General features: G+C 46.8%; 1 protein-coding gene and 2 non-coding genes across 6 annotated transcripts in view; 2 read left to right on the forward strand and 1 right to left on the reverse strand.

The window, feature by feature from the left end:
• The window catches only part of ZSCAN22 (zinc finger and SCAN domain containing 22), a 32,343-nt gene that overhangs the window by 6,351 nt on the left and 9,112 nt on the right, over positions 1-16,880 (reverse strand). The window contains exon 1 of one of the 4 annotated variants that reach the window (XM_032263372.1): positions 10,614-11,126. The exons of 2 other annotated variants lie outside the window; for them this stretch is intronic. The gene's annotated coding sequence lies outside the window, so the exon portion shown is untranslated. Of the gene's footprint in view, positions 1-10,613; positions 11,127-16,880 lie in introns of those variants that run through there. One more of the 4 variants, XM_032263373.1, reaches the window with a different exon arrangement.
• On the forward strand, positions 6,490-6,596 carry LOC116540061. Its single transcript, XR_004264288.1, has one exon. It is a non-coding gene; the product is annotated as a U6 spliceosomal RNA (small nuclear RNA).
• On the forward strand, positions 8,340-8,412 carry TRNAF-GAA. The gene has a single exon. It is a non-coding gene; the product is annotated as a tRNA-Phe (tRNA).

Genomic DNA, 16,880 nt, shown 5'->3' on the forward strand with positions numbered 1-16,880 from the left:
CAAAAAAAAAAAAAAAAAAAGTGAAAAAGCAGGCCAGGCGCGGTGGCTCACACCTGTAATCCCAGCATTTTGGGAGGCCATGAGGTCAAGAGATCAAGACCATCCTGGCCAACATCCCGTCTCTATTAAAAAAAAAAAAAAAAAAAAAAAAAAAAAAAGTGAAGAAGCAGCCCACAGAGTGGGAGAAAATATTTGCAAATCATATATCTGATAAGGAACCTGTATCTAGAACAACTCCACAGTAAAAGATGAATAATACAATTTAAAAATGAGCAGAGGATTTGACCAGACATTTCTCCAAGGAAGATATACAAATAGCCAATAAAAACATGAAAAGATGCTGAACATCATTAGCTACCAGGGAATTGCAAATCAAAACCACAATGAGATAGCACTTCACACCTGCTGCAATGCCTATAATCAGACAGATAACGTGTGTAGACAAGGGTATGGAGAAACCATAATCCTCATATGCTGCTGCTGGGAATGTAAGATGGGATAGCCACTGTGGGAAATACAGTCTGGTAGTTCCTCAAAAGATTAAACAGAGTTACCCCATGACCTAGCAATTCTACTTCTACATATATGCCCAAAAGAAATGAGAACATGTCCTCACAAAAAGCTATACACAAATGCTGATAACAGCATTACTCCTAACAGCAAAAAAGCAGGAACAATTCAAATGTCCATCACCTGATGCATAAAGAAAATACTATATATACATACAATGGAACACTATTCAACATGAATAGAAATGAAGTACTGATTAATGCTACAATGTGGATGGACCTTGAAAACATGATGCTAAAAGAAGACAGACACGGCTAGGTGCAGTGGCTCATGCCTGTAATCCCAGCACTTTGGGAGGCCTAGGCATGCGGATCACCTGAGGTCAGGAGTTTGAGACCAGCCTGACCAACATGGTGAAACCCTGTCTCTACTAAAAATACAAAAATTAGCCAGGTGTGGTGGCAGGCACCTGCAATCCCAGCTACCCAGGAGGCTGAAGCAGAAGAATTGTTGGAACTCAGAAGGCAGAGGCTGCAGTGAGCTGGGATCACTCCACTGCACTTCAGCCTGGGGGACAGGGCAAGACACTCTGTCAAAACAAACAAAAAAAAAGGTATCCTGAGAGTGACAGTGTAATTTATAAAAAAAAAAAAAAAAAAAAAAAAAAGCCAGACACAAAAGACTACATATTGTCAGATTTCACTGATATGTGTCCAGAATATGCAAATCCATAAAAGTAGAATGCATAACAGGGTTTGCCAGAGGCTGATGGGGGATGAAAATAGGGAGTGGTTGCTAATGGGCACAGAGATTTAGGATAAAAATGCTCTGGAATTAGATAGCAGTGATGATTGTACAACCTTCTGAGTATACTAAAAACAACCAAATTGAACACTTTATTATTTTTTTTTGAGACAGAGTCTTACTTTGTCACCCAGGCTAGAGTGCAAAGGCACCATCTCAGCTCACTGCAATATCCACCACCCGGGTTCAAGTGATTCTTCTGCCTCATCCTCCTGAGTAGCTGGAATTACAGGTACCTGCCACCATGCCCAGCTAATTTTTGTATTTTAATTTAATAAATAATTTTTTGAGATGGAGTTTCACTCTTATCGGCCAAGCTGGAGTGCAATGGTGCCACCTCGGTTCACTGCAACCTCTGCCTCCTGGGTTCAAGTGATTCTCCTGCCTCAGTCTCCTAAGCAGCTGGAATTACTGGCACCCACCACCACGCCCAGCTTATTTTTTATATTTAATAGAGACAGGGTTTCGTCATGTTAGCCAGGCTGGTCTTAAATTCCTGACCTCAGGTGATTCACCTGCCTTGGTATCCCAAAATGCTGGGATTACAGGTGTGAGACATGGCATCTGGCCTAATTTTTGTATTTTTAGTAGAGATGGGGTTTCACCATGTTGGCCAGGCTGGTCTCGAACTCCCGGCCTTAAGTGATATGCCTGCCTTGGCCTTCCAAAGTGCTGGGATCACAGATGTGAGCCACCATGCCGGCCTGAACACTTTGAAATGGTGGGTTTTATGATATGTGAATCATATCTCAATAAACTTTTAAAAAATGTCAGCTGGGCGCGGGGGCTCATGCCTGTAATCCCAGCACTTTGGGAGGCCGAGGCAGGCAGATCACAAGGTCAAGAGATTTAGACCATCCTGGCCAACATGATGAAACCCTCTCTCTACTAAAAATACAAAAAAATTAGCTGGGGCCGGGCGTGGTGGCTCAAGCCTGTAATCCCAGCACTTTGGGAGGCCGAGGTGGGTGGATCACGAGGTCAAGAGATCGAGACCATCCTGGTCAACATGGTGAAACCCCGTCTCTACTAAAAATACAAAAAAAAATTAGCTGGGCATGGTGGTGCGTGCCTGTAATCCCAGCTACTCAGGAGGCTGAGGCAGGAGAATTGCCTGAACCGAGGAGGCGGAGGTTGCGGTGAGCCGAGATCGCGCCATTGCACTCCAGCCTGGGTAACATGAGTGAAACTCCGTCTCAAAAAAAAAAAAAAAAAAAAATTAGCTGGGCATGGTGGCACCTGCCTGTAGTCCCAGCTACTTGGGAGGCTGAGGCAGGAGAATTGCTTGAACCTGGGAGGTAGAAGTTGCAGTGAGCTGCGACTGTGCCACTTCACTCCAGCCTGGAGACAGAGTGAGACTCCATCTCAAAAATAATAATAATGTCGGCTGGCCACGATGGCTCACATCTGTAATCTCAGCACTCTGGGAAACTGAGGCAGGCAGCTCACAAGGTCAGGAGTTCAAGACGAGCCTGGCCAGTATGGTGAAACCCTGTCTGTACTAAAAATACAAAAACTAGCCGGGCATGGTGGTGGACACCTATAATTCCAGCCACTTGGGATGCTGAGGCAGGAGAATTGCTTCAACCTGGGAGGCAGAGGTTGCAGTGAGCAGAGATTGCACCATTGCACTCTAGCCTAGATGACAGAGTAAGACTCTGTCTCAAAAATGAAATGTGTATTTGATAACCTTTGGGTGTTCTGTCCCTTATTTAAGTCAGTCCTGTACACAAAAGACACCTTATTAATAAGTCCCTGTGCTTCTATACTGCTTTATTTGCTCTTCACCACCTGATGTGATACACTTATATGATTACTTATGATTTACCTGCCCTCGTCGGAGTGTCAGCACATTAAGGGCAGAGGTTTTTGTTTAGCTCAATGCTTTATCCCGGTGTCTACAGCATTACTGAGCACATACATCAATAATAATAACTTTGTTTAACACGCCCCCATTAAGTGCCTACTCTATGCCCAGCACTGTATTAGGAATGCAAACATCAGGAAGACATGGGTCCTGTCCTCAGTGAGCTCAATAGGAGACAGACCAACACATGATAAGATAATCACTATGATGATATGGATGGGTATAGTGTGCAATAGGAATATCAGAAAATGGGAACAGTCAATGGGAACCTACTGGGTAACAGGCCACACCAGCCTTTTACATCTGTTATACCACTGAAGCCTTAACACCACCCTGTCAGTCAGAATTACCACTCCCATTTTCAAAGTGGGGGAAACCGAGCTGCCAGAGTCATCTGTGCAGTAGGAACAAGCTAGGGTTTGAACTCAGGCTATCTGTGGTCTTTCCTCCACACTCACAACAGCCTTTCCAATCTCTAGAACTGTGAGCACTGAATACTGGTCAGGGCCAACAAAAAGCTACTTTCATGTACTATTAGTGAGGGCGATCAGTTAGAACATCTTTGGCAAACAATTTGGCAGTACGTTGTTAAGAGCTTTAAAAATAGCCATACTCTCTGCCTCAATATTAACTCTACTCAGAATCTAGACCCATTTCTAGATGGGGGTGCTATTGACATTCAGAGGGGGATAATACTTTCTTTTTGAAATTAAAAAAAATGTTTAGGGCCGGGCGCGGTGGCTCACACCTGTAATCCAAGCACTTTGGGAGGCCAAGGCGGGTGGATCACGAGGTCAAGAGATTGAGACCATCCTGGTCAACATACTGAAACCCCGTCTCTACTAAAAATACAAAAAATCAGCTGGGCATGGTGGCACGTGCCTGTAATCCCAGCTACTCAGGAGGCTGAGGCAGGAGAATTGCTTGAACCCAGGAGGCGGAGGTTGCGGTGAGCCGAGATGGCGCCATTGCACTCCAGCCTGGGCAACAAGAGCGAAACTCCGTCTCAAAAAAAAAAAAGTTTAAAATTCTTTTTGTAGAGACAAGGTATCATTATGTTGCCCAGGCTGGTCTCAAACTCCTAGGCTCAAAGGATCCTCAGGTGATCCTCACCTTGATCTCCCAAAGTGTTGGGATTACAGGCATGAGCCATCACACTCTGCCAAAAAGTTCATGTTTTTAATGATATGAAAAATTGCTTATGCTACAGTGTTAAGTAAAAGTCAGGATGGGCTGGGCACGGTGGCTCACACCTGTAATCCCAGAACTTTGGGAGGCCAAGGAGGGCAGATCACAAAGTCAGGAGTTCAAGACCAGCTTGGCCAACATGGTGAAGCCCTGTTTCTACTAAAAATACCAAAGCTAGCCAGGCATGGTGGCAGATACCTGTAATCCCAGCAGCTCGGGAGGCTGAGGCAGGAGAATCACTTGAACTCGGGAGGTGGAGGTTGCAGTGAGCTGAGATTGCGTCACTGCGCTCCAGCCTGAGTGACAGAGTACGATTCCATCTCAAAAAAAACCAAAAACATAAACAGGGCTGGGCACGGTGGCTCATGCCTGTAATCCCAGCAGTTTGGGAGGCCAAGGCAGGTGGATCACGAGGTCAGGAGTTTGAGACCACCCTGGCCAATATGGTGAAACCCCATCTCTACTAAAAAAATACAAAAATTCGCTGGGCATGGTGGCATGAGCCTGTAGTCCCAGCTACTTGGGAGGTTGAGGTGGGAAAATTGCTAGAACCCTTGAAGCAGAGGTTACAGTGAGCTGAGATCACACCACTGCACTCCAGTCTAGGTGACAGGGTGAGACTCCGTCTCATTTAAAAAAAAAAAGACTCAGAATGAAAAACTGTACAGAGAATTGAGACCTGTCTATGCTATTATATACCATTCCTACGTCCCCCCAAAAAGGCATTAAAAACACTGGAAAGTATTAAGTTATCCTATACATGGTGGGTTCCTCGAGGTTGTAGGGCTTTGAAGTCCCCCCCTTTTTTCTACTTAAAAAAAAATGTGTTTGTGTGTGTGTATAATTCACATATCATAAAATTTACCCTTTCAGTGGTTTTACTATATTCACAAGGTTGTACAGCTATCACCAAAATCTAATTCCAGAGAATTTTCATCATCCTAAAATGAAACCTATTAGAAGTCACTCCCCATTTCCCTTCCTCCCAGCCCCTGGCAACTACTAATATACTTCTGTGGCTATTGATTTGTCTATTTCTGGTATTTCATATAAACAGGATCACAAAATATATTCTCTTTTGTGTCTGGTTTCTTTCACTGAGTATTTGAGTTCATTAAAAAACATTTTAATGGGTTAGGCATGGTGGCTTACGCCTGTAATCCCAGCACTTTGGGAGGCCAAAGTTGGGGTGGATTACTTGAGGCCAGGAGTTCAAGACCAGCTTGGCCAACACCACAAAACCCTGTCTCCAATAAAAATGCAAAAATAGTTGGCTTTTGTGGCAGGCACCTGTAGTCCTAGCTACTGGGGAGGCTGAGGCATGAGAATTGCTTGAACCCAGGGGGCAGAGGTTGCAATGAGCCGAGATCATGCCACTGTACTCTAGTGTGGGCAACAGAGTAAGATACTGTCTCAAAAAAAAAAAAAAAAAAAAAAAAAGGAAAATAAAAAACATGTTAATGAACCTTAATTAACCTTAAAATGTTCATTAAAGGCTGGGCATGGTGGCTCATGCCTGTAATCCCAGCACTCTGGGATGCCGAGGCGGGCGGATCACCTGAGGTCGGTAGTTTAAGACCAGCCTGACCAACATGGAGAAACCCTGTCTCTACTAAAAATAAAAAATTAGCTGGGTGTGGTGGCCTATGCCTATAATCCCAGCTACTCAGAAGGCTGAGGCAGGAGAATTGCTTGAACCCAGGAGGCGGAGGTTGCAGTGAGTCAAGATGACACCATTGCAGTTCAGCCTGGGCAACAAGAGCGAAACTCAGTCTCAATTTAAAAAAAAAAATGTTCTGCCGGGCGCGGTGGCTCACGCCTATAATCCCAGCACTTTGGGAGGCCGAGGCGGGTGGATCACGAGGTCAAGAGATCGAGACCATCCTGGTCAGCATGGTGAAACCCCGTCTCTACTAAAAATACAAAAAATCAGCTGGGCATGGTGGCACGTGCCTGTAATCCCAGCTACTCAGGAGGCTGAGGCAGGAGAATTGCCTGAACCCAGGAGGCGGAGGTTGCGGTGAGCCGAGATCGCGCCATTGCACTCCAGCCTGGGTAACAAGAGCAAAACTCCATCTCAAAAAAAAAAAAAGAAAAAAAAAAAAAAAAAAAAAGTTCATGTGCTCGCTTTGGCAGCACATATACTAAAATTGGAACGATACAGAGAAGATTAGCATGGCCCCTGCGCAAGGATGACACGCAAATTCGTGAAGCGTTCCATATTTTTAAGTTATAAAGTAAAATTAAAAAAAAAAAAAAAGTTCATTAAAATTATCATCCCTGCTACCCTTGCTCTTCCTCCCACTCCCACAAATGATTCCCTACATCCGTGGGTGACCATGCTCAGCCTTTCCTGGTCATTCCATTTGCTTAATGCCTGTTTATGGTACACCTGCTATAGGGCACGTCCTGTGTACTGTGGCTCCAGGACAGCACAGCCTCTCTGAGGAAACAGTACAGAGCTAGCAAAGTTATCCAGGGTGCTCTGGGAAGAGGACTGAGCCTACTACCCAGTATCTGGGATGACACCTGAAGAAAGTGGCAGCTAAGATGAGGCATGTTGTATCAGTACTTCATTCCTTTTCAGAACTAAATAATATTTCATCGTACAGTTATGCTACATATTGTTAATCTATTCGTCAATTGATGGACATTTGGTTGTTTCTACTTTTTGGCTGTTATGAAAATTGCTGCTATCAATATTAGTATACAGGTTTTTGTACGGGCAAATGTTTTCTTTTTTTGTGGGGGACAGAGTTTTGCTCTTGTTGCCCAGGCTAGGGTCCAATGGTGCGATCTCAGCTCACTGCAACCTCTGCCTCCTGGATTCAAGTGATTCTCCTCCCTCAGCCTCCTGAGTAACTGGGATTACAGGCCTGTGCCACCATGCCCAGCTAATTTAGTAGAGACTAGGTTTCACCATGTTGGTCAGACTGGTTTCGTACTCCCGACCTCAGGTGATACACCTCAGCCTCCCAAAGTGCTGGGTTTACAGGTATGAGCCACCACACCTGGGCAAAAGTTTTCAATTTTCCTAACGTATACACCTAGGAGTGCAATTCCTGGATGATACAATAACTCTGTGCTTAAATTTTTTTTTTTTTTTTTTTTCTCGAGACGGAGTTTCGCTCGTTACCCAGGCTGGAGTGCAGTGGTGCGATCTCGGCTCACCGCAACCTCCGCCTCCTGGGTTCAGGCAATTCTCCTGCCCCAGCCTCCTGAGTCGCTGGGATTACAGGCACACGCCACCATGCTCAGCTAATTTTTTGTATTTTTAGTAGAGATGGGGTTTCACCACTGTTGACCAGGATGGTCTCGATCTCTTGACCTCGTGATCCACCCGCCTCAGCCTCCCAAAGTGCTGGGATTACAGGCTTGAGCCACCGCGCCCGGCTTAAATTTTTTTTTTAGATGAAGTCTCACTCTGTTGCCCACGCTGGACTGCAATGGCGCTATCTCAGCTCACTGCAACCTCCGCCACTAGGGTTCAAACAAGTCTCCTGCCTCAGCCTCTTGAATAGCTGGGATTATAGGCGTGCGCTGCCATGCCCAGCTAATTTTTGTATTTTTAGCAGAGGTGGGGTTTCACCATGTTGGCCAGGCTGGTCTCAAACTGCTGACCTCATGTGACCCACCCGCCTCGGTTTCCCAAAGTGCTGGTATTACAGGTGGGAGCCTTGCATTTAGCCTATGCTTAACTTTTTAAGAAACTACCAGGCTGTTTTCCAAATTGGCTGCATCATTTTGCATTCCCACCAGCTGTGGATGAGGATTCCAATTTCTCTACATCCTTACCAAGGTATTTTATACTATAGTAGTTCCCCCTTATCTGCAGGGGATGTGTTCCAAGACTCCCCAGTGGATGCCTGAAACCAGAGAGTACTGAATCTTACATACACTATATTTTTCCTTATACATATATACACATGATAAAGTTTATAAGTTAGGCATAAGAAATTAACAAATAGTAGCTGAAATAGCTCAGCTGGGAGAGCATTAGACTGAAGATCTAAAGGTCCCTGGTTCGATTCCGAGTTTCTGCAGGTGTTTTCTGAGCTCTGCCTAATTATTACTCCCTCATACAACACTTGCACGTGAATCCCAGACGGGCAAGGTGGCTCACGCCTGTAATCCCAGCATTTTGGGAGGCCAAGGCAGACGGATCACTTGAGGTCAGGAGTTTGAGACTAGCTTGGCCAACACAGTGACACCCCTGTCTCTACTAAAAATACAAAACTTAGCTGGGCGTGGTGGCAGGCACCTGTAATCCCAGCTAATGGAGAGATTGAGGCAGGAGAATCACTTGAACCTGGGAGACAGACGTTGCAGTGAGCCAAGATCACACCACTGTACTCCAGCCTGGGCGACAGAGCAAGACTGCATCTCAAAGAAAAAAAAAAAAATCTAATAAAACAAGACCGCAATCCTGAAACCTTTTGGTGACAGCTGGTGACCTCTGGCAAAGCTGTGTTCAAGCCCCTTCACTGCACCGTAAACTTCTCTTGGATTTCTCATGGCCTTCCTATTACCCCCTTGTTCCCCTGTTCTTTAGTTCTGAAATCCCTCTCTGACCGATTCCTCTGGGCTAAGCCTCATCTTAGCTACCCCTTTCTTCAAGTGCCATCCCAGATACTTGGAAGTAGGCTAAGTCGTCTTCCCAGAGTGCCCTGGGTAACACTTCGCTAGTTCTTAACTGTTTCCTCGGAGAGGCCAGGTTGTCCTGGAGCCATAGTACACGGGACTTGCCCTATAGCAGATGCACAATAAACAGGCATTAAGCAAATGGAATAACCAGGAAAGGCTGAGCACAGTCACCCACAAATGTAGCGAACCATTTGGGGGTGGGGAGGGGAAGGAGTAAGGGTAGCAGGGATGAGAACAGATGCAGCAACAGCTTCCAAGCTCTCTTTTCCGCCCCTGGAACACCTGTTTTGGAAAAATCCCTCATGACAGTCTCCAAAATATATTTTTGTGAACCTTCCTCAGCCTCCTCAGCCAACCACAATTCCTATCAGGTGAGGTTCCTCATCCACAGCTGCTTAACCAACCAAAGAGGGTGGTTCTTTTCATTTCTCACACCTGACTTATACCAAGCCTGATAATGGCACCTACCTCAGAGGGTTGCTATGAGATTACATGAGGCGATTTATTACCAGTGTCCAGCACAGGCCTGGTGCACAGTAAACATGCAGTAAAATGTATGCATTTCATAGCCCCCTGCTACACTTAAACACACACTGGAGGACATATCCATAAGACCAGCTGAGTGACCACCAGTCACCCAATTTCAGCTGCAAACATGGCAAAGCACAAATCCTCTCACGTATGCTCAGTAAACTGTGTGGATCACCCAAGTTTTAGTCTCCCTGAAAAAAATCTCAATTACATATTAACACATATTATCTCAGGTACAGTCTGTCAGTCATAGCCCTCAAAATACCAGACACAGGAAATATCTCAATGTCATCTATAATCGTTGAGATGATTGGCCCAGCGGGGCATGGCTGCTCATGTCTATAATCTCAGCACTTAGGGAGGCTGAGGCAGGTGGATCACCTCAGGTAAGGAGTTCGAGACCAGCCTGACCAATATGGTGAAACCCTGTCTCTACTAAAAATGCAAAAAGTAGCTGGGCGTGGTGGTGGGCACCTGTAGTCCCAGCTACTGGGGAGACTGAGGCAGAAGAATCGATTGAACTCGGGAGGTGGAGGCTGCAGTGAGCCAAGATCGCCCCACTGCACTCCAGCCTGGGCGACAGAGCGAGGCTCCGTCTCAAAAATAAATACATACATACATACCAGCATTTCCAGCACACAGTATTATTCTGATCACATTCATAATCTTAGTCACCATCTCAAGGACACTTAGAATATCAGTCACACATGCCCTCACAGTATCACACAACCCACCTACAAAGTCTCAAACGGCAACCGTTTCTGTCAGTCACACACTCCACGGTTCGTGAGACACTCAACCTATCAGAATCACACAGTCCCAACCCGTCAGATAAGCACACCCAAGAGGTGTCAGACACAGAACGCCTACCGGACACACGCAGCGGGTCCGTCCCACACCTCCCAGTCCACTGGTCGCAGATTTTATCTGTCCGCCCGCCCGCCCCACACCCGGTCCGTCGGTCCGTTCCGCACTCAGCGTGTCAGTCCATCCCACATTCGGTCCGTGAGTCCGTCCACGGCCGGTCCGTCACTCCGTCACATCCTCTACGCGTGTGTCCGGCACTCACAGTCCGTCTATTCACGGCCCCTAGTTAGCCTCTCACTTTCTATCCGCTGGGTAGTCCCCCGAATCTTGCTCCGGCCGCCCCAGACGTTCGCGGCTTCTGGACCTGCTGTGTTCCCCTGCGGTCTGGACCAGGACGGAGAACACCCCCCGAAACCCACCTCACCAGCACAGCCGGCGGACCCCTCGGGAGGCGCCGGCAGCGACGAGCCAGCTTGCTGGCCCGCCGACCCGGAGCACAGCTTCCAGCACGCTCTAGGGACCCGCGCCCGCCAGGGCTACAATTCCCGGCGTGCTCCGTGAGCTCAGGAGTGCCCAGGCGCGGCGCCTGCTGGGAACTGTAGTTGCTGCTCGTTTGCACGCGGGCCATGGAATCCCAGCCGGGCCTTTGTGGGACTGGGGTGGCGGTGAATGGGAGAGAAGCAGGGGATGCGCGGAAGGCAAGACGCAGAGGTTTCGGAAGTGTTAAGGCTGAGGGTGAGGGTCCCTGTGTGAAGCCTGAGGGTGAGTGAGGTTGGCTGTGTGAGGGCTAAGGATGAGGGTCCCTGTGTAGGGGCTGAGGGTGAGGGTGTTTGTGTGAGGGGTGAGGGATGAGGGTGAGGCAGGGAAATAGGGTCTGGAGGCAGGAAACCAAAGGACTTCCTACAAGTAAATCAAATGGAAACTTCAGCTATGACAGGAAATATCCTCTCCATTTACATAGGGGATACACTGAATAAATAACTTTGTAACTTTACTTCATCCTCTTCACATACATAGGGCATATACCAAATAACGAATGGAAACCTCTAGAGGGTATTTAAACCACAGAAAATTCTGTAACGGGGCTCTTGATCCCTTATGCTCGGCCTGCTCCTATACTGTGCAGTGTACTTTCGTTTTTAATAAATCTCTGCTTTTGTTGCTTCATTCTTTCCTTGCTTTGTGCATTTTGTCCAATTCTTTGTTGGAGACGCCAATAACCTGGGCACCCCCACCAGTAACAAGGGTACCTGGGCGAAGGGTGAGGATGCCTGTCTGAGGGGTTGGGGGTGTGTGAGTATTGAAGGTACCTTTGTGAGAGGTGTGGTTGCCTATGTCAGGGTGTGTATTGAGTGTAGCTATATGTGGTTTGCTTTGACCACATGTAATAGTTTTTATAAATGTGTATTATTTTTTACTGAATTTGAGCTGGGCGTCTGTCTGCATGTGTAACTCTATGACCAGGTTTGTGGGTTGTTCTGTGTGCTTACTGTGTGTGTGTGACCTGTGAGTTAATCGTCATATGTAATAATCATGCAACTATGTTTGCCTGAAGCATGTATAATTTTGTCTGTGAGACAGATTCTTAGAGGTATGGGGTGGACCTGCCACAGTAGAAAGGCCCTAGACTGTGAACAGTGGTATGATTGTGTGATTGTGTTCTGTGTATACGTGTGTGTATGTACATGTGAAACACACTGAGCAGGAGACTCTGGCTTGAGGCCTGATGCGTGGAGGTTGATGGCCCAGTTCATGTTCAGGTGAGGCCTTGTTGAGGTGGGGTCTGTATGATTGCCTGGTGGTGCTGGTGCTGTTCGTTGGCCCCAGCCTGTGCTCACATCCCCTATGGTTCTCAGACTTTGCCCTGCAGATTGCTAGCAGCTGGAATGAGCATATATTCTTTTCCTTCCACAGATAAATACTGAGCACCCACTACAGGCAGCCAGCACCACTGCAGATTGGATACAGCAATGATGATAAGCCTGGACTGCCTTTATGGAGGTGATGTTATTGTGTGCAGAGGCAGATGGTAAACAGTTATTTTTCTGAGGAGTAGGTATTTAAGCTGAGGCCTGAATAGAAGGAAGAACTCAGGAAGAGTGGGTTCAAGGACACAAATGACCATGTCAGGAGGTGGCATGGATGAGGAAGACTGCCTGGGGTGGATCAAGGGAGGAGATAGGAGGGGACAAGGACAGAATGGGGAGGCCTGTGGGGGGCAGATCTTGAAGGGCTTATGAGCCACATATGGACTTTATTTTTTGTAGAGACGGCATCTCACTATATTGCCTAGGCTCCTTTTAAACTCAGCCTCAAGCAATCCTCCTGCCTCAGCCTGTCAGTGTTGGGATTACAGGCGTGAGCCACCACACTTGGCTCACATACAGAATTTGATTTCTACCTTGAGAGAAGTGGCAGCCATGGGATGCCTTTGAGCAGAGGAGGACTAAGCTGTGACTTAGCTCTTCATAGAAAATCTCTGGCTGCTGCAGAGGACTGTGAAGATTAGTGTGGAGTCAGAGAGACCAAGGATGCAACCTGAGGCAGGGAGGTCAGATCAGGGAGGTCGGACAGGGTGGTGGTGACAGAGATGCTGACGAATAGTCAGATCTGCATCTGTTTTGAAGGTGTATCAGGGGTGTCCAATCTTTTGGCTTCCCTGGGCCACACTGGAAGAATTGTCTTGGGCCACACATAAAATACACTAACGATTGCTGATGAGTTTATTAAAAATCATTTAAAAAACTCGGCCGGGCGCGGTGGCTCAGGCCTGTAATCCCAGCACTTTGGGAGGCCGAGGCGGGTGGATCACGAGATCAAGAGATTGAGACCATCCTGGTCAACATGGTGAAACCCCGTCTCTACTAAAAATACAAAAAATTAGCTGGGCATGGTGGCGCGTGCCTGTAATCCCAGCTACTCAGGAGGCTGAGGCAGGAGAATTGCCTGAACCCAGGAGGCGGAGGTTGCAGTGAGCCGAGATCGCGCCATTGCACTCCAGCCTGGGCAAAGTGAGTGAAACTCTTTCCCCAAAAAAAAAAAAAAAAAAACAACTCATAATGTTTTAAGAAAGTTTAGGAATTTGTGTTGGGCTGCATTCAAAGCTGTCCTGGGCCACATACAGCCCATGGGCTGTGGGTTGGACAAGTTTGGTACAGATGATAGGGTTGATGGGTTGAACCAGTGTCTGAGGGGTGATCAAGGCTGACCCAGGTGCCTGGTACTGCCCTCTGATGATGGGTGGGGGAAGGTGTATTAGTTTGCTAGGACTGCCATAACAAAATACCACAGATTTGGTGGCTTAAACGATGTAAGTTTAGTTTCTGACAGATCTGGAGGTTGGGAGGTTGGAAGTCCCAAAATCAAGGTGTCAGCAGGTTTGGTTGGTTTCTCTTGTGGCCTCTCTCTTTGGCTTGCAGATGGCTGCCTTCTCACTGTGTCCTCACATGGCATTTCCTCTGTTTGCACAGGCCCCTGGTGTCTCTCTTCTTACAAAGACACCAGTCATGTTAGGTTAGGACCCATCCATATCTTCTTTAACCTTAATTCCTTATTTAAAGGTCTTTAAATACAGTCATATTCTGAGGTGAACTGGGGCTTAGGACTTCAACATATGAATTTCGGGGGACACAATTTTCCCTAATGGGGGAAAAGGGCAGTGGCGTCAATGTGGGAATACTAAGACCCCTTTTTGGGGAGACTCTAAGGAAGAGATGAGAGAGATAGGGCAGCAGCTGGAAGGGACTCCGGTGCCAGGGAGAGAAAGAAGAGCCCTGGTTGACAGTTAATGGGTATAGGGTGACTTAGAAAACCAATGGAATCTCTCCTCACTGGCTTCCTTTCTGCCTAGATTGTGAGTCTATGCTATTAGGCCTGAGAGGGGTCCTGCCCTTTTCTTAACTGAAGACAGGGTATCCTTGATGCCTCACACAGGGCTAGGTACTAAGAGTTGGCTGAGCCGGGTGCGGTGGCTCACACCTGTAATCCCAGCACTTTGGGTGGCCAAGGCGGGCGGATCATAAAGTCAAGAGATCGAGACCATCCTGGCCAATGTAGTGAAACCCCGTCTCTACTAAAAATACAAAAATTAGCCTGGCATGGTGGCGCTCGTCTGTGGTCCCAGCTACTTAGGAGGCTGAGGCAGAAGAATCACTTGAACCCAGGAAGTGGAGGTTGCAGTGAGCCGAGATTGCGCCACTGCACTCCAGCCTGCTGACAGAGCAAGACTCTGTCTCAAAAAAAAAAAAAAAAAAAAAGAGTTGGCTGAGAAATGACTGAATGAATGACAGAACAACAATGTTCCCTTGCCTAGCGCTTCTTAGCTAGATTCTTCCCATTCATCTCCTGTACCCACCATGGCACCTGTAGTCCACACCCCAGAATCTGGAAGGCCGTTTCCCTTGGTCACCCCTTCTGTGCTTGCGCACTGTTCAATCTGCCCTCAGGCCTCTGGACTCTCCTGAGCAGACTCTCCTCCTTCCCTCTCTCCCCCTTTGTCTCTTTCTTATCCTCTCCCCAAATTTCAAACCTTATCTTTTTCAGGGAGTATTCACTTTTAATTTGGCAATTGTGTCACCTATTACTCAGTAACAAACAGCTACAACAGCTCTGTGGCCCACAGCAAAAAAAAAAAAAACAAACTGCTTATTTTTGTCATGTGTCTGAAGGTTGGATGATCTAGGCTGGGATCAGCTGGGCTTGGCTCTAAGCTGCAGTTTGGGTCCAGGTCTGCTGCATTTGTCTTTCAGGGCTCACAGGAAAAATTCATCTCATCCTGACGGCAGAGACACAGTAGGCTTTAGGCCTGGACTCAATACTAGCATGCTCTCCTTTTCCACTCAGATTCTGTTGGCCAAACCAAGTCATAGGGCCACACCTAAACTCAAGGAATGGGTGGGGACCTCCATGCTGCCTTTGGTGGGAAGAACCATAAATATGGCCGTGGGTGTACATATGCAAGGAATGGTGAAGAATTGAGCTAGTTATTCAGTCCACTACAATAATCCTTTTGGTTTCTTTCCATGCAGAAAGCCAACAAAATCATTTGTGATCCTGGTTTCTTTTAGTTCAAGGAAAGTGATCATTCTAAGAGTGTCTTTGTTTACCTGAGGACCTTGGGCCATGCCAAGTATTTGTCAACATGTGATTTATGGTGGGGAACCCTGGGCCACACTGTAACAGTCTGACAACTGGGGAGGGGGGACTAAGTTACTAAAGTCAGTTGCGTACTCCATGCCCACACGATCATTCCCTAGTAAATGTCCTGAACACCAAGGCTTGGGTGAGCTTCCTTGGTTGGTGTGAAGTGTTGTGTACTAAGGAAGCTTGTTAGAGCCTCAGTGCTCAGGGTTTTATTAAGGGTTGGTCACATAGGCACCCTCTGCCTGGCACGTACCAAAATTTCAGACCCCCAGAAGGAAGGAAGGAAGGTCTTTTACATGACCCACACAGTTTGTACAACACACAGTATATAGGCCTGACTCATCCATTTGGGAATGGTGGGAACCCTTCCTCAAATCCAAGTTCCCAGATGCCAGCCAAGGGCCAGTCTTGCACCAGCCCTTTCCAGGAATGACAGCCTGAGGTTTGCTGTGTTCACCTTCTCTGTACAGTGGTGAAGAGAGAGGGGATGGAAGGGAGCACAGAAAGGTTACAGAGAGCCAAGTCACCTGTTGGGCATCACTGGTTGTTTCACCATCTCCTCAATGGAACACAGCCTGACTCAGCAAACATGCACCCACTATTTGAAGATGCTCACACCACAACCTCAAAAAACAAGATCTTTTATAGGGCCCTGGGCCTAAAGAAAGGTAAGCAATGTGCCCATTATCTTCTAGCTAATAAGTAATGGTGGTATTTGTCTAAGGCATGAGGCCCTGTGTGGTAGGCTGGGAAAAATGGCTCCCTAAAGATATATTAATTTGCTAATTCTCAGAATATAACTTTATTAATTTGCAAGGGCTGCTGTAACTAAGTACCACAAACTGGATGGCTTAAAATACACAGAAATGTTTTATCTCACAGTTCTGGAAGCCAGAAGTCTGAAATCAAAGTGACAGCAGAGTTGATTCTTTCTGGAGGCTCTGAGGCAGAAACCATCCTATGCCACCCCCCTAGCTTCTGGTGGGTCCCGGCAATCTTTGGCCTTCCTTGGCTTATGCACATATTACTGCAATCTCTGCCTGTCTTCACATGGCTTTCTTTCTATGTGTGTCTCTCTGTGTCCTCTTTTCTGTCTCTTATAAGGCCATCAGTCATGGAATTTTGGGTATACCCTAAATCCAGGATGATTCTTCTTGAGATCCTTAATTACATCTGCAAAGACCCTATTTCCAAATAAGGTCATGTTCTAAAATTCAAGTGGAGCCAGGTGCTGTGGTTCATGCCTGTAATCTCAGTATTTTGGAAGGCCGAGGTGGGAGGATCACTTGAGCCCAGGAGTTTGAGACCAGCCAGAGTAACATATTGAGACCCTGTCTCTCCAAAAAAAAAAAAAAAAAAAAAAAAAAAAAAAAAAAAAAAAAAAAAA

This window comes from Sapajus apella, unplaced genomic scaffold, assembly GCF_009761245.1.
Source record: "Sapajus apella isolate SASKATOON/1434 unplaced genomic scaffold, GSC_monkey_1.0 scaffold135, whole genome shotgun sequence".
NCBI classification, from domain to species: Eukaryota; Metazoa; Chordata; class Mammalia; order Primates; family Cebidae; genus Sapajus; species Sapajus apella.